This window comes from Onychostoma macrolepis, chromosome 07 (genome assembly GCF_012432095.1).
Source record: "Onychostoma macrolepis isolate SWU-2019 chromosome 07, ASM1243209v1, whole genome shotgun sequence".
Lineage (NCBI taxonomy): Eukaryota > Metazoa > Chordata > Actinopteri > Cypriniformes > Cyprinidae > Onychostoma > Onychostoma macrolepis.
The window spans coordinates 48,411,587-48,433,888 of record NC_081161.1 but is presented as its reverse complement, the minus strand read 5'-3'; the positions used below and the strand labels follow the sequence as shown (position 1 = coordinate 48,433,888).

General features: G+C 39.0%; 2 long non-coding RNA genes across 5 annotated transcripts; both read left to right on the top strand.

Moving 5' to 3' along the window:
* The first annotated feature begins 6,548 nt into the window (after nucleotides 1–6,548).
* Nucleotides 6,549–8,507, top strand: LOC131544328 (uncharacterized). The gene is made up of 3 exons (XR_009272093.1): nucleotides 6,549–7,664; nucleotides 8,145–8,273; nucleotides 8,392–8,507. It is a non-coding gene; the product is annotated as an uncharacterized LOC131544328 (long non-coding RNA).
* A 2,111-nt stretch (nucleotides 8,508–10,618) lies between these two features.
* LOC131544327 (uncharacterized) lies at nucleotides 10,619–20,786 on the top strand. 4 transcript variants are annotated; one of them, XR_009272091.1, is made up of 5 exons: nucleotides 10,704–10,820; nucleotides 17,600–17,807; nucleotides 19,206–19,497; nucleotides 19,650–20,191; nucleotides 20,302–20,786. It is a non-coding gene; the product is annotated as an uncharacterized LOC131544327 (long non-coding RNA). The 4 variants fall into 4 exon arrangements; XR_009272092.1 differs by having other exon boundaries at nucleotides 10,619–10,737; nucleotides 19,650–20,786; XR_009272090.1 differs by having other exon boundaries at nucleotides 19,206–19,360; nucleotides 19,650–20,786.
* The last annotated feature ends 1,516 nt before the right edge of the window (nucleotides 20,787–22,302 follow it).

The window sequence follows — 22,302 nt, the reverse complement described above, 5'->3', positions numbered from 1 at the left end:
CAATCCTCAACAGTACTATCAAATGTGGCAATCGTTCCAATCATTGCCATTTTTGCTCGTTTGCAGTAGCTTTACACATTAATTGGCTTTCACTCTTTCATGGAACTTACAAGCTCTTTTCGCGATCCTGTGATTTCCTGTTTTCGTGTCCATTCAGGTCTTGTTGATGCATCAGTGGTAATTGATCCAGACCTCGTCGCCAATTTTGTTGTGTATGCTGGCAGATGAATGATACACAGCAGACAGTGGTGTCGTGTTAACACACGTTGTCTTTTACTGAACTGTTGTTAACTCTGATTAGTATGTCATTACATCACTATATATGTCACCACTAGAGGGCAGGCTTATCACAAAACGCTGATACCCAATAGCACATACATTACATATCTTTTCATTTATTTATTTTTAAAATAATTTCAAATGAGTATTCAACATTTTATGTCTAATATATCAAAACATTATTTCTGCATTTGTCACTGGTTAAATGCATTCATGTCCTGCATTAAACAGTGTGTAAATACATCTAAATACCACTTCAGATGAAGCTGCATTGCAAAGATTAATTTTGTTGATACTGATTTAATTTGCCTGGTAACAGCCCAAATGTCTTATTATTCTAAATAACTGATTCCTTTGATTAAAAAAAAAACAAAAAAAAAAACAAAAAAAAACTAGTTTGAGATTAATAGGCCTATCCCAGAGGTGTCACACTCAGTTCCTGGAGGGCCGCAGCCCTGCAGAGTTTAGTTCCAACCCTGCTCCAACACACAAACCATGTAGTTTTCAAATAAGCCTAAATGATTAGATTAGCTGGATCAGATGTGTTTAATTAGGGTTATAGCTAAACTGTGCAGGGCTGCATGTGGCCCTCCAGGAACTGAGTTTGACCTCCTTGGCCTATCCCAGTTTTGCCTCCCTCCCACTGTTAAAATGTAAGTAAAAAAAGTAATTTTTACTCTGAGTACATTTTAAATGAGCTACCTTTTACTTTTACTTAGTAGATTTTTAGACTAGTACTTTTACTTGTACTTAAAGTCTGTGTAAAGTGATATTAAAATATGTGTTCTGAGTTTGTCACACAACAGAAAAATGCGTTGTTAACCACCCAGCCAAATTTGAATGATAAAAAAAAAAAAAAAACCCCAAGTAACTAAAATAAGTTATCAAAATCTTTGAAAAATAAGCAGGACTCTCTGCTCTTAAACACGGGGGGCGTGTCCGCTGTCGGCGCTGAAACCACGCCCACTCGCAGGAAACCGTCTCTCTCAACTGTCAAATACCGCTACAACCTGAGTGGATGCTGATGCTACCTCTAGTAGTTTAATTGGATTTATACAGCCATAGATGTTTGAGCCTGCAAGCTCCTTATTTAACTGTAGACGCGCGTCAGCGCTGCGGTGAGTTGAATCCTTCTCGTCGTCAAGGGAGCGCGGCTCATGGTTGCTTAGCAACGGCAAACACCACTCCACTAAGCTCCGGTGCGCTTTGAAAGAAGAGAAAGCGGTGCAGCTCGCGTTTCTAGATGCGAATTGTGAACGCTTCATGTTTTTAAATTGTATGTATTCTGCCACATATTGATGTCTCTGGGCTAAGACCCAGGTATCCATTCACCCTAGAACCGTCCCTGCCTAGAATCTGTATATCTAACATCACAGACATTCAAAAAGACAAACTAAGAACTTGACCTCTCAACATAGTTATTATAGAGTTAGGGGCTCCTGAACACAGAATTGGTGAAAAACTGTTTAACGGTTTAACTCCACAATTTAGTACTACATAGTTCAGGGTCTTTGTAATGTGTTTCAGCAATACATTTCTAACATTTGTAATGTGTTTAGAAACAATTCTCAGAATTCTCTTTACACATACTTTAAGTAAAATTTAATTAATGTAATGGTACTTTTACTTGAGTAGAATATTTCAGTACTCTTTCCACCTCTGCTGCGTTTGCATCTGTCTCTCCCGCTGCCTGTCTCTCTGTCTGCACACACACACACACACACACACACACACACACACACACACACACACACACACACACAGAGAGCGTCTATTACAGGTGTTTGTGTTATAGGCGTGTTTGAAAAAAAAAAAGGCAAACAATGTTTGCACATGCAGTGAGAATTTATTACTGTGTGTGTGTGTGACTACAGTATTGTTAGGCTTTGGTTTAGTCTGAATTTAATCACAACAGAAGACTGTAGTAAGTCCAGTACTGTCATGAGCACTCAATTCAATTCAATTCAAGTTTATTAGTATAGTGCTTTTTACGAAACAAATCGTTGCAAAGCAGCTTTACAGGAAATTAAGTTTCTACAATATATTTAACTTATGGCAAAATTTGGTAATACTGTATATTGTCTGAGGGGTCGGCATCATCTCTTCTCAGGTGTTCGGTCGTCTCAGATCATTTAAGGGTTGGATCCAGACTGAAGCTTCTGTAATTCCTAGTTACCTCTGGATGTTAATCCCGTGGCAAAAACTGAGAAACAAATAGAGACATAATTAGCTGCTTTTCCCTCCAAGCAAAAATGATTTGTTCAACCCTAAAGAATAATAATGTGCATTTGAGCAGATATAACTGCAGTACAAGATTATATATGATGCATTATGTGAATGCTTGGCTAAAGAGATGTGTCTTTAATCTAGATTTAAACAGAGAGAGTGTGTCTGAACCCCGAACGTTATCAGGAAGGTTATTCCAGAGTTTAGGAGCCAAACGTGAAAAAGCTCTGCCTCCTTTAGTGGACTTTGCTATGCTGGGAACTACCAAGAGTCCAGAGTTTTGTGACCTTAGGGAGCGTGATGGATCGTAGCGTGATAGAAGACTAGTTAGGCACGCAGGAGATAAACCATTCAGGGCGTTATAGGCAAGTAATAATATTTTGTAACTGATACAGAACAGTGCAGAGACTGTAAAATTGGGGTAATATGATCATATTTTCTTGACCTGGTAAGGACTCTAGCCGCTGTATTTTGCTCTACCTGTAGCTTGTTTATTGAAGATGCAGGACAACCACCTAGCAGTGCTTTACAATAGTCCAGTCTAGAGGTCATGAATGCATGAACTAGCTTTTCTGCATCAGAAACAGGTAAAATGTTTCGAAGCTTGGCAGTGTTTCTAAGATGGAAGAATGCTGTTTTTGTAACATGGGAAATATGATTTTCAAAAGACAAGTTGCTGTCTAATATAACAGCCAGATTTTTGGCTGTAGAGGACGTAACAGTACATCCGTCTAGTTGCAAACTCTAATTCAAGAGATTCTGTGTACTGTTTTTTGGTCAAATAAGTAATAGCTCTGTCTTATCCGAATTTAATAGGAGAAAATTATTGGTCATCCAATCGGATAGGTGGGATCTAAACCATCTTAAAGCCTGCCCTTGAATACCCGTATAGTTTTGTAATCGATCTATGAGTATGTCATGATCTATAGTGTCGAATGCAGCACTAAGATCAAGTAAAACTAGCAATGAGGTGCAGCCTTGGTCTGACGCAAGAGGCAGGTCATCTGTAATCTTAACAAGTGCAGTTTCTGTGCTGTGATGGGGCCTGAAACCTGACTGAAATTCTTCACAGAGATAGTAAATGCTGAAATTAACATTAACTAAGATTAATAAATGCTGTAGAAGTATTGTTCATTCTTAGTTCATGTTTACTAATGTCGTTAACTAATCAACCTTATTGTAAAGTGTTACAGGTCCGTAGCCAGCTTATTGAAAGGGGGGGTTCTTTTTTTTTCAAAAAGTGGACCTTTTTGCAGTTTTTCTCCTTCTTTTGTATTTAATTATGAGGTTCAAATACTTCATTTTGGTGACCTTTTATGCACTAATTTGTGCTGGATTAGCTTGTCTGCTGGTATCTTAACGAGCACGCTTTTTGATGCACCTAAAATATTTACTGCATTGTTGTCAAATTGCTTCCTCATGTAACACCTTTGTCAGTCCATACACAGTTCATAAATTTAAAGACCACACTAACAACAGAATAGATTTAATGAACTTTACTGAAATATTAATATTAATTCTTCTCATCATCATTTCTTGACTCTCTGTCAATGCCTCTTTGCTTGTTGCTGTATTTGTCTTGACACTTATGGATTTAGTACACTGGTCAGTTCCAGTCTTCTTGGGTGCAATTTGGAGAATATGTTCACAGCTTCATCCAGGATCATTAACGCTACAGACATAAGTCTCACAGGGTTTATCACTTCATTTGTACTGACACTTCACACAATTGCTAGCAATGTGGTAAATCATGGTAAATCACGCTAGAAACATGGTAAATCATAGTAAATAATACTACAGACCTGCAAACTCAAAAGTGCTGAAAAAGGTGACATGTTTACGAAGTAATTTGTTGTAGGGGTGTCTGGGGCATTGTCCCCCATGAGACTATGTTTATGATTTTAACCAAATTAAGCATTTTGGTGCATTCTGACAAGAAACATTTTGCTTCAATACATTTATTTAAAAAATAAATAAAAAGAAAACATTTATTGACACAATTTTATTCAATATTGATTAAGTTGTGGCCTATCAGGTACAGTACATAGCAAATTTCTTCAAAGAAAAAAATATCTCTCAACTAATGCAGTAAACCATAAGGAACCCCAGTTGGTACATCATTCTAATATTAAAGGTTAAAAATTATTTATTTCTAGGCTACTTTATCTTTTTAAGCTTTATCTTTCATGTCAAATTCTTACATTTGATCAAATTCAGTTTTAAAAATAAGGGCTGTTATCAATCAAATTAAATAATTTACACTGCAAGATTACAACTGTAATAAATAATTTATGAGATTGATGTTTAAACAAATGTAAAAACAACGACAACGACAACGACGATAGCCTACTTTTAAACATGAAACTAAACCGCCAATAGGTGGCGGCAAGTGACCGTTTTAATAAATTAATCATTGAGTCATTCATTAAAACGATTCGTTCAAAATGATGAATCATTCAATAACAAAACACCGTGCTGAGTGTTGCTTTTCTTCTGTAACTTTTTTCGTTGGTGAAATAGAACAAAAACGTCAATATTGCGTCTAAATGGTAAGTGACTACATATTAGGCTACTTGTTTATTAAACTATAAATGCTATGTAACATTTGAAATCGTGATAATATTCAGTTGAACAGAGGAATAAGACGCGCACCGAAGGAGAAGCATTTCCATTGGCTCCAGTCTGCCAGTCTTGGCCAATCACAAAAGTCGAAATTGCACAGCCAATATCACTGAATATCCCACTATGTTTTATTATTATAATTACGCTACGTTTATATGGCTATTATATTGTAGACTATTGAGTGGATAAAATATAGAAATCCTTTTAATTAAAATATATATATATATAACCCCTACCCCCCCATCATTCAGAGGCGATGCTTCTTCACCGTTGCTTTGAAACTGCACGCGCGGCACACACACATACGTCCAGCTACAATAATGTATCATATTAATTTGAAACAGCAACAGAATATTTGTCACAGGCATTGATTAAAACAATGATGACAATAATCACATGAAAAAAAAAAAAAAAAAAACGACTTAAATTCTGGACCTTTGGCAGTGAGGGGGGGTTCGTTCGAACCACCCGAACCCCCCCTGCCTACGGGCTTGTGTTACCAGTTTTTCTTTGGGTGCGATGAATGAAGGTGAAGGACTAGACGCCATAGAATCTACATTTGTTATTGTATTTCTGATGCCAGCTTTTAGAGCCCGTCTGTAGCTGGACATACTGTTTTTCCACGCAATTCTAAAAACTTCCAAGTTAGTTTTTCTCCATTTGCGCTCAAGATTACGAGTTTCTTTCTTGAGAGAATGGGTATAACTGTTGTACCATGGCGCAGTACATTTTTCTCTAACCTTTTTCATATTGAGGGGGGCAACAGCTTCTAACGTATTAGAGAAGATAGTGCCCATGTTGCTAGTCATTTCGTCTAGTTCACGTGTATTTATGGGTACACAGAGCAGTTGAGATAAATCAGGCAGGTTATTTGTGAATCTGTCTTTGGTGGCTGGAACAATAGTTCTGCCCAGACGATAACGCGGAGCCATATAGTTAATATCGGTAATATGCAGCATGCACGATACAAGGAAATGATCAGTAACATCATCACTTTGAGGTACGATATCTATATCAGTAAGATCAATTCCATGCGATATAATTAAATCTAGCGTATGATTGAAACGATGAGTGGGCCCGGTGACGTTTTGCTTGACTCCAAAAGAGTTTATTAGGTCAGTAAACGCAAGTCCTAACGCATCATTTGTATTATCAACGTGAACGTTAAAATCTCCGACAATTAGTGCTTTATCAACATTAACCAATAGATCTGAGAGGAAATCTGCAAATTCTTTTAGGAATTCTGTATATGGCCCTGGTGGTCTATACACAGTAGCCAGAGCAAGAGATAGGAGAGATTTCTTTTGCATATCTGACAGTGTAACATTAAGTAGAAGTATTTCGAATGAGTTAAACCTGTATCCTGTTTTCTGAGTAACATTGAGAATATCACTATATATTGTAGCGACACCACCGCCACGACCAGTCTGACGGGGTTCATGTTTATAACAGTAGCTTGGTGGAGTAGACTCATTTAGACCAAAATATTAATTTGGTTTAAGCCAGGTTTCAGTCAAACAAAGTACATCAAAACTATTATCTGTGATCATTTCATTTACAATAACTGCTTTGGGTGCGAGTGATCTAATGTTTAGGACCCCAAGCTTTAGAAATTGTTTTTGTTCATTTATTTTGCATTTTTCAGGTTTAATCACGATCAGATTTTTTCTAGATCCTACATTAAATTTATATGTTGACCTCACTATTCGGGGAACAGATACAGTCTGTATAGATTGGACAACGCAAGTACTTCTGTCATTTAGGAGGGTAGAGCAAAAGCCATCATAGCAGTTATTTGAGAATTGGTTTACTAGTCATATGGAGCGTAGCGTCCTGGAGATGTTGTCTGACAGGAGTTCCGCTCCGACTCTGCTCGGGTGCAGGCCATCAGCACGGAAAAGCCTAGAACGCTCCCAGAAAAGATTTAAATTATTAACAAAGAGCAGTTTCTGTTCTTTGCACCATGACAATAACCATTCATTTAAAGCAAAAAGTCTACTGAACCTTTCGTGTCCTCGTCGATACGTGGGAAGCGGTCCTGACACGATGATCGTCGTCGCGGGCGATGTGCTGCGTACCGTCTCGATCAGGCTCCTGAAGTCCCTCTTCAGTGTCTCTGTCTGCCGCAGCTTGGTGTTGTTAACCCCCGCGTGCAGCACGACAGCGCCGATGCTCTCGTCGCCCTTCAGGATCACGGGTATCTGCGCAGAAACATCGAGAACACGAGCACCAGGGAAACAATAAGTGTGCACTTTACCTTCAGCTAACGACTGTAGCACGGATGTCCCGGACGATGGAGTCTCCGATGATCACAGCATCACATTCCGTCTCGTGGAGGGGAGTGAAGTGGTTCCGGGTGGAGATCTGGGGCCTGGCTCGCGTCTTCCGCTGCTGGTGCACCCAGGGTCCGTCGTGTCCCGGCGCCGGAGTGAAGGACATCTGGGAAGATCGCGTCCTGGGTGCGCGGGGCCTGTGCAGAGAAACACACGGAGTAAAGGTGGTGGACTGAATGCAGCTCGAACGCATATCACAAATAGGTAATCACAAATCTGCCATTAAAGCCAGAAATAGTGAAACAATGGTAACGTGTGTGAATGGAATATTAGCAGTGTAAGCGAGATTAGCGAGATTATGCTAACGGGCTATAAGCTAATAGCGGACTTGGGAAATCAAAATAAAACTAGTGATAACAATGCGCTCTGATTGTTTTTGTTGCGATAGGGGATATATTCACACATTATAGAAACGAAAATGATGGTCTATAAAATTGATTTTAAGATTGAAAAAAAAAATTAACTTGACGGAGCTCAAACTCAGAACACGTGGCAGCAGTATTTTAAGACTCAGCAATGGGATGTGAAAGCTATTGTGAAGTCACACAAGCATCTCAGTGGTTTGAAGAGTTTGTGTGTGAGTTCTACAGAGACAATGACTGTGTTTGAGTCTGCATGTGTTTCTCAGTACTGACAGCATGTCTCTCTGTCTCTCTCTCTGACACTCTCCGATTGCTCTCACAGCTCACTACAGCCAGCGGCCTGGAGAAAGAGCTCACCTTTGGCCTGTGTGATCGTCCAGCTGTGTGTTTTGTTTTGGCTGCTGTCCATCTGCACTTTTAATCCCATCAAACAGAGCTGCGCGTGTGTTATGTAAGGGACGAGTCATTGACTTCTGCTCGCAGTAATTGATGTAAATGGACTCTTTATGTGCTGCCTGTGATGTTTTCATAATGACTTACTATATGATTTGGCTCTTCTACAATTTCAGATAATAACATGGAGATGTAAAAGATGGAGAAGCGAACGATGAGAGGCACCAGCTGCTGAACCCAGATCCTCTGTCTTCATCGAGCTGACCTGTCCACGGCCATCCAGCGACACCAGTAAGACCAACAGAGATGAGAACAGAAGCCTTCAGCTATCATAAGCTCCTCGGCTCTGAACCTGAAATTGATGCTACATTCGAATAAGAACTGACTTTGTAACCTTTGTCTGTTTGCTCTACATATAGTGTGAATGTGTGTAGTATGGATGAAATCTGGGCAGACTGCACTCATGTTGTCTTTGTCACACGGCAGTACAGCATCAGTTTCGCTCCACTGCCAATCATGACTCCTGTCCCGTGGCCCTATGGGTTAGTAAAGTCAAGTAGTAGGTCATCCTGGTACTTTTTGTCTACTGCTTAATGAATACCATGACTTTAGACATAATACTTTTTAGGCCTACTATATAGTTGGGAACTAGGCATATTCAGACACAGGGTTGGTATCTGTTCAATAAAACCACTGTTTCCACTTCAGATTATTTCAAGAAAACTGCCTCCCTCTATTTCACAGCCTATATTTCCCAGCATCCCTAGCGGTGAGGTTAAGTGTCCCAGAGATCAGCAGCTCTTTCTAGGTTTCGCTGGAGACCTGAGGGTGTGATTTGCATGCGTCTCTGAGTACATATTGTAATAAATGAAATGAAAGTTTGATAGTGAACACAAATGGCTCATTAAACTCGTTTTGTGTGGATGATGAGCTCATGCAGTTAAAGCTAACGTTGTCGTTTTCCCTGTGCATCTCCATGCTGAAATGATGATGAATCATCAGAGCTGATATTGCTCTTCACATAATATTCACTGGATTTATGACCAGTGTCGTCTCAGCTGTTTTCTAATTTGGAAAATCTCTTTTTCATTCTGTGTTCCTGCCTTCCAATTAGCTCTGAAACAGGCCAACAGACTTCTCCCTCTGTCACAGCACAAATGTGGCTTCCTGCAGATTTTTGGACACACACACACACACACACACTCCTGAATTCAGGTCCCATTTTCTCCATCCTGAACTTAATTAACAGTACGGCTCAGCCATTACAGGCCAATATCCCCTGTTACAGAGACACAAAAGTCGCCCTTCTCTCCCTCTTCACCCGCAACCCTCTAAATTCATGCTGCCGCACAGAGATGAGGGAACGAACTGCACAATGCAGCCTGTCGGATCGGTCTATTCTGTGCTTTAATTGGTTTGTCTCTCCTGAGAGGAAGCTCAGATCTACAGGTTCTACTGTGTGCAGCGTTTGCAGATAAACCTGAGGATGGTCAGCTGGAGAGCTGCAGATTTCAGCTCAGCAGCACAATCATCTGCTGGAGATAGTTCACTCTGCTCAAGAAGATGTAAATCGACCTCAGTTGTTTTGTGATGTTAGGTGCAGGTAAATCTGAAATCACAAGTACCTCCGAGTGAAGCAGGTTTATACTAACATCCTACTAAAGCTGAGAATATATGCTTCTGTCGTCTGCTTGAGCTAAAAAAAAAAAAAAATATTCATAGTAATGCCTTTACAACAGAGTAACAGTAAATGTATAGACAGAAGTTTAGAAATGTGAAGCATGTATCCCAATGTAGTTTTAGTGAAATTAGCTTAGTTTGCTGAAGGAGTCAGCCTCTCACAGCCCTTCCTCAGTAGAACAGCAGGAGTTTGTGGTGGTTCTTCTCCTTTGGCTTCTTTAAAAATATATATAGCTGCAATGCCAGCCTTTTTTATTTATTTTTTAACTGTATCAACCGAAAAGCTAAATGGTTATGTATTGGATGGTAATGAATTTAACTAAATGTTAACAATCACAAACACAGTCTATGAAAGACCTCAAGGAATAAGAATGTCCCTAAACAGGTACACTATCTTTCTATATACACAAATTAATAAAGATGTGAATTAAAGTTAATTTCTACAAATAGGAAAAACATTATTATTATTTTTTCTATTAAATACTTGAGTGTGATTCAATTTGGCTGTTTTAAATACTTTCACTCAAGTAAATTTCTAGTTAGGGACTTTAACAATTGATTATGTTCCCTGCATACCAATGTGCTTACTATCCACCCTATATGCCCTAAATAGTATTGAAAATGATTGATATCACATAGAATATAGGATGGATAGTATGCACAGTGGGACATAGGCTTCATCTTCTGTTAATGGGTCTGGAATTGATTGTTTTCATTTGTGGACCCACTAGATGGCAACACTCTTAGTTGGGTCATTGGTTTGGAGAAGTACAAGAAGAAGATGGAAAATGCCAACAAAACAGCAGAAGATAAAGGTCAAAAAACAAAAGTGGATTTATGAGGTCAGAAGGTGCCTGTGTTTTTACAACTTGATTTTTAAAAGTGCGTAAAGAAGGCAGAATTCGGGGAATGCATCTCAGAGCAGGTGTAGTGAAAATGGGAAGCAAATATATTGTAAAAATTATTTGTTCATTTATTTATTTTGTTGTTGTTGATGATTTATCCATACAATGAAAGTCAATGGGTTTCAATGTTGTTTGATTCCCAACATTCTTCAAAATATCTTCTTTTGTGTGCCACAGAAGAATGAAAGTCATACAGGTTTGGAACGACATGTAAATTATGGCAATGTTTATTTTTGAGTGAGTCCCTATAAGCGTTAAGTCAAAACTAAATATCACTGAGAAACATGAACTAAGACTGAATATAGCGAGTTCTTCAGAAGTGCTCATTGCAGCAGTCAGGTACCTTGTAAATGAGTTGTTTTAAATGACTGGCCTTTTTAATCACGGAGGAGTGTAAAGAGAGGTTAGGTTACACTTCAGTCAGCCTTTTCTGTATGTGTGCAACATTAGGTGCTGATTTGGTCCATAGACGTGTTGTCTGAGCCTGAGATCTTCTGCTGGTGGGATTTCTTTGACCCGTGAAGTAAACCTGTGCTTGTTGTGTGTCGATGGAACTCATAGGTTTGTCAGGCACATGTGCCACTCTGCTGCAGTGACATTTTCCCATTGCTTTGGCATTTCACAAATATCTGAATTTCAAATTTAAGGGAAGCTATTCCTGATACTTCAGCACTCAACCTGTTTGCTGAAAGCAATCAAAATTTGATTAAAAATCAAAATGAAAATCACAGATTTTCTCGAACGCACTTATTCGAGTAGGAAAAAGAAAAGTCATCATCATTCTTCCCCAGGTGAATCACTAGAGAGGGCAAACACAGACGCTGTTCCCATATCTCTGCTGACCTGTGCTTGATGGGCAGTCACTCGGGGTTGGTTAAATTTTCTTTTTACTTCATAAAGAAAGAGAAATACGGCATATTGCATATATAGAGTGCGTCCTGCCAGCACAATAAGGGTCTGGCCTTTTTATTTTGCTTTCTATAAATATCCAAGATACTTCCCATGACTAAATGATTGTCTATTATTCTACCATTAAGTTATGAGTGACCAAGCATTCTTGCTGGCTGTTTGGGTAGAATGAGTTTGTGTATGAGGTTTTTCAATGTTTTAGTGCATTTTGAAGTGGGACTGAACTGCTGTGTTAAACTTCATGTGCAGAATGACGACAGTGTACTGGGAGCTACACATAACATAAAAAATGATTTTGGAGTGCTGTGATCTGCAGCATTTTGGACTTTTAAATATGTGTGAAAATGAGTCGAAAGGCTGCAAGAATCTGGCAGTTTATGTGTGTGTGGCATTTGGGAGTCGGTACATTTAATGTGTGAAAAGAGAGCAAAACAGCAAAAAGCCTGGAGAGAAATACAATATGTTAAAACAATGATGCATCAAATTGTGTGTGTGTGTGTGTGTGTGTGAGAGAGATAGAGAGAGAGAGAGAGAATCAGTCTAGTTTGGAGTCTGTCGTGTCCACATGCTCTCGAATCTCAGAGTGCAGTGAGAAATTCTCTCTCTCTCTCTCTCTCTCTCACACACACACACACACACACACTTGTGCAGATTGCTTGTTCAATCTAGCAGGCTTTTAAGATGTGAATCTGTTTATTTTTGCTAGTAGCGGATGGGTGGATGGGGGGAGACACTTGTAGCTCATATACAGTAAATGTCTTAATTAGATTTTTTTTTTTTTTTTTTTTAAAATAGATGATATTTTTGGTTAGTTACACAAACTAATGAAAGTATATCCAATTACTCATCAATATTTTTGAAGTGTTTCTCCACGTCTTTTAAACATCGCTAGTCAGCTTTTTCCCCCCACTGTCGCTCTTGACATCACACAAATTATTATTTTTTTTGTCTTTATTTTCCTATTGTCTGTAAAGCTGCTTTTATGAACAATCTGTGTTGTAAAAGGTGCTATGTAAATAATTGGGATGAATTGTTTTTAATTTCTCCCTGGTGCCCTTTTAGCTAAACACAGAATGTCTTTCAAACATAATTTACCACGGTATTTGGGAGATGAATGTGTTTGTGTGTGTTTGAGCCGCTGCAAAGACACCAGGAGGATTGTTTGAGGCCAATAAAAGAGAATCTCAGTGAAGACGAGATTCAGAATGACAGCTGGAGGCCGCGCTGAGGGTCAAATTACTGACTGCACTTACAACTACATTTAAATGATTTTAGACTGAGATACACAGTAAAATTACAATGATAGCTCAAATTAGTCTCATGAGAAGGAACCTTTGAATGATTGAATGTGGTTGAGCAGTCGTTCTCTTGGTCGTCTCCTCTCGTGTGTCTCAAGTTCATTTGTGAAGTACTTTCACTAACCCAAACAGCTTTAGAGGGAAACGAGTTTTAATGTCTTCGAGCAGCCAAAGGCAAGGAAAAAACTCTGTAAGATGTTTAGGTCGTGAAGAACAAACAAACCTTGAGAGGATCCGAACTCTTCTGGAGGAGCTTGTCCTCTTCTGGCATTAAATCAATGTCCCCACAGCAGTCTCATTTAGCTGTATGCTACGTGTAACACAAGCCGTCTGTTCACTGAACAGATCAAGCTCTGCAGTCCAGCATGATGAAGGCAGTGATTAAACTATAAGCTAATGTTTGGTAACCTCTGAGCTCCATCTGAACTGATGATACGGACGCAGAGGAGCAGCGTCGTCATTTTACCAGCACTGCACTCATCTGCCTCATCTTCACTCTGTGATTTTAACACTAAATCACACTGGCACAGCAGAACCTATAAACGCTGCTGCAGAGACGGAGCCAGAGATTGAGGGAACAGATAGCTGTGTGTTTGTAGGACTAGAGCCGCACTTGACAGTGATTGATGTGAGCTTCCCTGTCTCTCTCTCTGTCTCTGTCTCGTTCTGAACGCTATGTCCTGTGTATATACGGATGTATATGTGCATATGTATTTTAGCAGCATCACGTGAGATGAACGAGTAAAGGAGGACGATGGGTCACAATGATGAAGCGGACAGGTGGAGAGTCTGTGGCAGAAAGGAGAACGACAGATCTCAGACCTCCTCCTCCGTCTCTTCAGTGCTGTTTAAATATTCAGAGAGTGATGAAAATGTGAATAACTGTCCTCCGCAGGGCGAGATATTGACTGGCCTTTAACAGCGGGCGACACCTTGCATGCCCTGTCCTGTGGGCAGCTGTCTGGAGAGCAGGGGGCGTATTACAGAAAGATCCTAACTTAAAAATCTCATCTTATCTGTTTGGTAAGCATGGTAATTTCAGTTAGGACAAGAGCTATTACAGAACAGCATTTCCTAAGCACGTTATCTTATCTTGACTACAGATAGGAAGGGATATTACAGAAACCTCCTAACTTGACAAAACATCCTAAAAACTGTCTTAACTTTAGGACAATCCCACAGCTGTCCTAACTTCAAAATTATTTGAAAGCTAACGGGGGGAAAAAACGCTTACAATTGCGCTTTCCAACATGGCATTACACTTATTAATACTTGAAAATAAAGAAAGGAGATGTTTAATGGCAGAAAGACTCTTGGAGGACCCTGAAGACGTGTAATATTTTGATGACAAAACACTAATAAGTAATTACAGACTGCCGCGCAACATGATATTACAGTTAGCACAGGAACTGCAACCAGCATTACAGAGACCAACAAAGCGTCACGGAGCATTACCGGTTATACTGCAAGTGACTAATGCCTTACGGTTTTTTGCAAAAGGCGATTTTCAAAGTGAAGACGCTTCTATTGGAAAAATGTCACAACCTGGTTTGTCTAAAAATCTAACAGAAGTGGCAAATGCAATCAGTGCTTTAGCACCTACCTACATTAGGTTTCCAACAGGAGGTGAGCTTTCAACTATCAAGACCGAGTTTTTCCGAGCAGATAGTATGCCAGGAGTTATAGGACTAGTGGACGGCTCTCTCGCTCCAATGAAGGCCCCTAGTGGCGAAGATGAGGCAGCGTATGTCAGCCGAAAGGGGTTTCATTGGGGGTCTCAATGTACAGGCCATTAGGGATCACAATATGATTATAAGACATTTAGTGGCGAGGTGGCCTGGGTCTACACACCATGCCTTCAAGGTAAGGTTAGCATTACATTACAGATTTAAATAAATAAATAAATATTGACAATAATAAATATTAATTTATTGTATTTACAAATAAATATAAAAAATACATCATTACAGTTATACTCTAAACTTTTTCTTTCTTTTTTTTTTTTTTTTTAATTACTAAATTTAAATAACATAAAGGTTAATTATGCTGCTGTTTTAATGCACACCATTACAACTCAAATATAAGATTACTGGTATATTTAACGTAACTTATTTGTTCCTGACAGCACACAGTCATAACTTTTGAGTTTACTTCATAACTTTGAGTTTACTTTGTATTCGTCATTCAGAAATATCAAAGCATTTATTATTATTCTAGTGACATTAATGCACATCTGAAGGAAAGTGTACAAAATGGTTGGCTGCTAGGGGATTCAGGATATCCTTTGAAAACATTCGGTATGATATATGGATGTAGAAACGAATTGACTGACCTCTTTTGTTATACATCATACTGTACAATACAAGCAAAAATAATGTAACAAGAGCCACTGCCTATTATATTTGATCCCGTTTACAGATAAAACCAGGCACATAAAAATACAGGTCCAGACAGGAGCGTCTCTTTGGTGTTTGGAAGAGCAGGTATTTCAGAATACTATTTATATAGACATTATTTAAAGTAAACCGAGAACTACAAATGGCTAAAGTGAAAATGCCTTTTATATATTTTAGATGGAGATGCCATGACACTGGTGGAGGTTACCTCCAATATTCCCCACAGAAGGTTGCTCTTTTCATCAAAGCCACAGCTGTCTTGCATAATATGTGCAGAATGGCAAAACTGCCTGATCCAGAAGTGGATGTAGCAGAGGAGGACGAAGCAATACCTCAACCACAAGGACTTAACCCAGGGTTCCACATGAGGAATCACCTTATTCAAAGATTTTTTTGCAAATTAGAAACAAGTGTAGAATACTCCAAAATATAAAACCCCCCAAACATCTAAAAGTACTCCTGCCTATCTATCTGCTAAAGAAATCTGCGTGAATAAACAGCTCTTTTCTTAAAAACAAACCAAGAAAAAAAGAAAAAAAAAAAATTAAAAAATCTATTGACTGAAACATATTAAATATCTGCTGATGGTCATAACTCAATCAGTTTTATTTATTTCTATATATTGTTTTGCAAATAAGAAACAAGTGTACAATATCCCAAAATAAGAAAACTAACATAATTTTTCATTGATACATTTTATTAAGGTAAAATAATATTACAGTGTCCAAAAATAAATGACATTAAATCACTTGTCTTGAAATGTGCATTTTATTAATTTAAACAGACATTGCAATGCACAAATCAATGTAATATCATATCAAAAATGAAAATAAATAAATTGCAGTTCCTGCCTGCACCTTCTGCACAGTTGTGACCTGTTCAGCTCCAGTCTTTCTCTTTCTAATTGTAATCCCTAATTTCTAATTGTAAATAACGTTTATTACAATAGGACACTAGCTTAAATTAAAACGTAACATAACCAGCTGTTTTAACTTGCCTTCATAGTGCACTTTCTGAATGACACCCAACATTCGTGTTTCTGAAAGTGTTCCCCCTCCTTTGCAAAGGTGGACAATTTTTTTCTTCACAGACTCAGCTGAACGGTTAATCCCGGACACCGCAGACACATTTTTGGCAACTCTTGCCCACTCCCTCTCTTTGTCTTCGTGAGTGAGCGAAGGTGAAAACTTACCAAATAGTATCGGCTTTGCCTTTTCCACCGAACTTATCAGAGTTTCAATTTCAGCGGCGCTCAAGTTAAAAGCTTGCAGGTTTTGTTTTTCCATTTTGTTTACCTCATCAGCAGCTCGCGCGGTGTTGGTTGCTTGGCAACAGACCTGAGAGTGGATTGTCGAACTTGATGATACGATTTAAGATTTCCTAACTAGAGATAAGATACGATTTTGTAAGATAGGATAAGAATCCCAAATCAAGTTAAGATTTGCGAAAAATCCTAATATAACGTATCGTATCTTAAGTTAAGACCTAAGATAAGAAACTTTCTGTAATATGCCCCCTGATCTCTACAGCTAACTGCGTCTGAACCCGCTCCTGAGGGCTTAAGCTATCAGTCCAGTAGCTGATGACCGCAGGTGTGTGTGTGTGTGTGTCAGTGAACACCAGTGAAGGGATCACATCCCCACAGGTAACCCGCTGTGAGAGCGATGTAGTTATCCAGCCAGCTGACTCAGACAGAAACTGACTGGCTGCATAGAGGCCAGTGTCACTAATACATATGAAGTGTGTTTGACTGTAACAGAGCACACCTGCAGATTCCTCTGGTTTATAAGCTGGAGCTTTGTTTCATTAGCTTTGGAAAAGAAAGGCACAATTAAGCCCCTCTATTTCTGGAAGCTTTATTTCTAAAGGTGCAGCGCCTCACAAACCATTCTGTCAATCATCAACGCAGCTCTTTACATACCAGTGCCTTGAATCATTGGCTTATTGTGCTTTTTTATGGGTGATTTTGCACATTTGAATTGAATGTACTGTAAGTCGGTTTGGATAAGCATCTTCCAGATGTATAAATCTAAAAGTACATGGTCCTCCAAAGTCAAACACAGCCCAGAGATAAGTCTGCTTCTCTTCTGTGTGTATCAGAGGTTTGAGTGTGTGTAAACCTGAATAAAGCTTCGCAAACTAATATCACTACCAATGCTGACGTGATGTCCAAATTAATCTCATTTTATTTTATAGTGTTTTCCAGCATATGTTTGGAGAAGCGAGACTCGGCTGTCATCACCTCTCCCATCACCGAGATGATCTCGTGTTCGTCTCTGAAATCGTAGCCCATCGGCTCAAACGCAGTCTTGACAACACAGACTTCCTCAAGTTCCTGCTTCAAACTCCTCCAGTCCCTTGTCATCATGTTTGTGTGACCGACTGAACTGTCAGCAGTGCTTTTGTAGGTTTGCTTTATTTATCTGCTTGCTTTACCACTACGCCACAGATCTTTAGCGTTCTGTCAAATATTTGTGTATAATGTATCGTTGTGTGTGTGATTTCCTCTGTATCTGTGCTAGTTTCACAAACACTCCCTCTTTCCTCACAGAGTAAAATCATTTATTAATCCTTATCACGTCCATTTAAGTAGCATCTTTTTTATATTTTGCAAATAGCTTATTTTGCGATGATGATGAGTCCATGTTCCCTTTTCCGTATTTGCTTTTCTTCTTGTGCACATAGATCCCGTTCTCTAAGACAGATGTATTTACCAGGACAGATTACAGCTTACAGGACTTTCATTTAAATTTGGACTTCACGTCTGATCCAGTCACATGGAGCCGTCAGTCGTCCGTATGCAGAAGAGAATTACGATAAGAGTTGTGTTTGAATAAAATGTTTAAAGATTATTTCAAAAAGCTTTTGCCCCTTAGGCCAAGCCTTCATATCAGGACAGAGTGACTGGGAAAGATTTGAAGGTTTATTGAGGACAGGCAGTAAGAAGGAGGTCTGTTTTACTCGAGGACGTCTACGCTTTACATACTGTACATGAGCGTGACATCTGACATCCGCAAAAGCACTGTGTCCTGTGAATTGTGTTTTCAGGAGACTCTCTGTCAGTGACGGACAGCTGGTGTCAAAGGACAAGCTTGTCATTACAAAATAATTCAAAGGATTTCAATGGCACGTAAAACTGTTTAGCTGCTGCTAGCTGTTAAAAACCACGAGTGTCTCTCGTTTGGCGGTTCACTCCGGGTTAATGGATGTTACGCTGAGCTAAAGTTCAGCCAGAAACTGTTGCTATGTTACCCTGGACCGTGATGCAGCATTAGCTTTGGGCCGCTCTCTCTGTGTCATGCATTTTGTATTAGCCTGGAGAATCACACGGCTTTCTGAGGACCTTTAACACCCTCCCCAAACTACAGACACAAAACCAGCGCTCCAACAACATTAAGACAGCACATGGGTGACAAAGAAGAAATATAACTCTATTATTCGCTTTCTATACACCTTCAGAAGGCACACAAACGTTAATGTAATCAGAAAATAATCGTCAACACGTGAACTAAATCTGCTCTCAACAGGAATGACAGTTTTATTCTACATAATTACTCAAGCCTTGTCATGAAAACAAATACTTGTCAAAATGAAAAATGAGATAGTTCTATCATTAAAACAGTCTTAATTCTGATCATTTTTACTCTTTTCTGTCATGTTTGTGTGTGTGTGGGTGCGTGGCTTGATAATACCGAATGTAAAATAGGCATGCAAATAAAGATTTCAAAAACTAAAGATGGGAGTGATTGCAAATTAATTAAATGATTATACACGATTGTCTTTTTTCTCATTGCATCTGCAGGTCATTTCTGGAGCTCAGTGGATAAACACTTATTTTTAGTGTGAGCATCTTTTGAGACTGATGCTTTCTGGGGCAGGTGGAGTCTCGAATCTCTGGAAAGAAAAGAGATCAACATCATCCCTACGCCCCTGTAGATGAGCTGATTTTTAAACTTGGTAATAATTAATATTATTACTGTTGAACTGTTATGGTCTTTAAAGCCATTGGACTGGTCAGTAACTGGACACAAACTCAAGTCGTGTGGAGATGCTCTAGGCTCCTGTGGGCCTTTCACCTGTATCTAATCAACCTTGTAAGTGTACACACACACACAGAATTTGTGGAGGGTTGTAATCCTGTGTGCTGATTCCATTTACTTCTTCATTAAAAAATGATGCCTTATTATATTTGTCTGTAAAAAAATAAAAACACTCCACAGTGTTTCTCAACTGTCTTTGTCTGCAGAGTAGCGTGGCCTAATGGACGGATGACACAGGGTTCAGGCTTCACTCTAAGAAGATCTGAGCTCACAGTCGTGTTCTCCGAGCCAGATTCATCCTGCGGGAAGAAAGACACTGCAGTTGCTCTGCATCTCTGGAGCATCTACAAGTGGAGAGACAGTATTTTTATGGCAAATGTAAAATGTAATTCAATCAGAAAATGCCTGACTGAGCAAAAATTGATGACACAAGAGGGCATTTATGGTAATGAACCATGAACAAAATGTTCAACACAAGAAAGCCACACTTTCATATGTTTTATCTGATTATGTGCATGCATGTGTGAATTTGTGATTTGCAAGATACATGGACAAACCATGACATCAACCCTATGCAGAGAGAGCAGAGAAACAGAAGAGGATGTCAAACATATTCAACATCAAAGCCGAAGGCTCTGATTTCAAGGGTTGGAATCAAAGGTGCAAGTCGAAGAGCTGATGATGTGATGAATAAAATATCTCTGTCTGTCTGTCTGCGCAAGCTGTAGTGTTTCTCTGTCTGATTTAGGTGTGAGACATTGTTTATGCTCGTTATTTAAAGTACTGTGAAAGATGGAGGAGACGTGAAAAACAGGAGTAATATACATCTGCTTCACCGCTGTGTGTCTTTGATTACAGAGATCTTCCTGATTTCCTGGAATGTTTGAACTATCTGAAGAGTAATTTCTCTGACTGTGTCCATAACTCAACACGTTTGCCGACGGTGAGCTGGAACAGGACTTTCAATCTGATTTTCACCTCCCAGATGCTGAGTGATGGCTTGGCATTTGCGTGAGGGCATTTTCACAGCTCTCGTCCACATGGCAGCATCTGCTCGGTGCTGTGCTTCTCATTCTTTAACACACGCTGATGGGAGATTGTCCGAAAGCAGCACAGTCTGACTGTCGTTTGACATTTAACCGATGCCATCGAGATGGTGAAGCAATCTCAGCATTACTACAGTAAGTTGGAGCATTATGACTGGTTTTAACAGAAGACGGTGTTTTATATGTTCCCCTGTTTGGACGATCTGTTTGTGTTGGTCAGTGTGTTAAAGGAAAATGGATAAAGTCATTAGGATTCAGTAATCTGGAGAAGAATCTCTGCGTCATGTTTGTTTCCTTTCAGTCTTAGATTCATCTGTGAGTACTGGGGGTTTTAGATGGATAATTTGTTTTACATTGATTTTTTTTCCTAATGATGTTGTCAGCAAGATACTTGTCGAGTGTTCAGTTTGCCAAAACAAAACAAAACAAAACAAAACAAAACAAAACAAAACAAAACAAAACAAAACAAAACAAAACAAAACAAAACAAAACAAAACAAAACAAAACAAAACAAAACAAAACAAAACAAAACAAAACAAAACAAAACAAAACCTCTCCAATCCGGCTTTGTTGGTACCATGATGCTGATCATCAACTTTCTTTGTTAACTCAGGCTTTGATCCTGAGTTTGTGGAGCATGTGCACATGAATGTGTGACATCAGTGCCTAACAGCCAATCACAAGCCTTGGTTAAAAGTTAAAGATTTTGCTAAAGGTTAAAAGATTGAAAAATATGATTCATTTAAATGCATTTACAATGAAAAAGTACTTGTTCATGAAAGAGGACAAATAAAATAAATCATCTTGCTTCATCAGTGCAGTCACAAGTGAAACTTAAGTTAGTTTATATTGTTGGAAATATACAGCGATAGAGACTCGAACATGTAAGGTCACAGTCATTTTTAAAGCTTTATCTATTGATTCTACAACTTATTTATATTATATACAATCTGTATCTATTAACATTCATTTAAAATAAATTATTTATAATAACTGTTAAACTAAAATAGCTTGTGTGTAATGGATTAATAATAATATAAATCATATAATTAAATAAATAATATAAAATAATGTAATTATCATTAAGGCCAGACCAACTTTTTTTTTCTTTTTTTTTTTGTACTAGTGACCTTTAATTTGGAGCAAGATAAAGTGGGAGAGTGACTTTTTTTGTGTCAGACATGTGTCAGTTAGCTCACATCTGATTGGTCCAATTTCAGTTTGAGATCTCTAACTCAGAACATAACCTGCGCCGGAGCAGGTTAGCTGTGGAGTGTAAGTTACTATGGCAATGAACGCAGCTAAAAGCCAAGCTACTTTCATGGTACCTAAAACCCAGAGTTGGCGCAAGCTAAACTGAAACTTACCTGGCTAGCCAGCTAATCCAGCTTCATGGTACAGGCCCCTGGTCTAAAGTCAATGGCGCAATATTTTTGCATTAGTAGAAAATGCGCCTCTGGGTGGGTCCACAATGCGCGTTCACTTTGCTTATTACACACAGGGATGCGCAGCTATATTGTAATGCTTTATTAGGTGGTTGTTCTGCACGCTTGATCAACAAACTACAGTTAGTCCAAAATGCAGCAGCTAGAGTCCTTACTGGAACCAGGAAATATGACCATATTAGCCCGGTTCTGTCAACACTGCACTGGCTCCCTATCAAGCATCGGATAGATTTTAAAATCTTGTTAATTACTTATAAAGCCCTGAATGGTTTAGCTCCTCAGTACTTGAGCGAGCTCTTATCGCATTATAGTCCTCCACGTCCGCTGCGTTCTCAAAACTCTGGCCGTTTGATAATACCTAGAATATC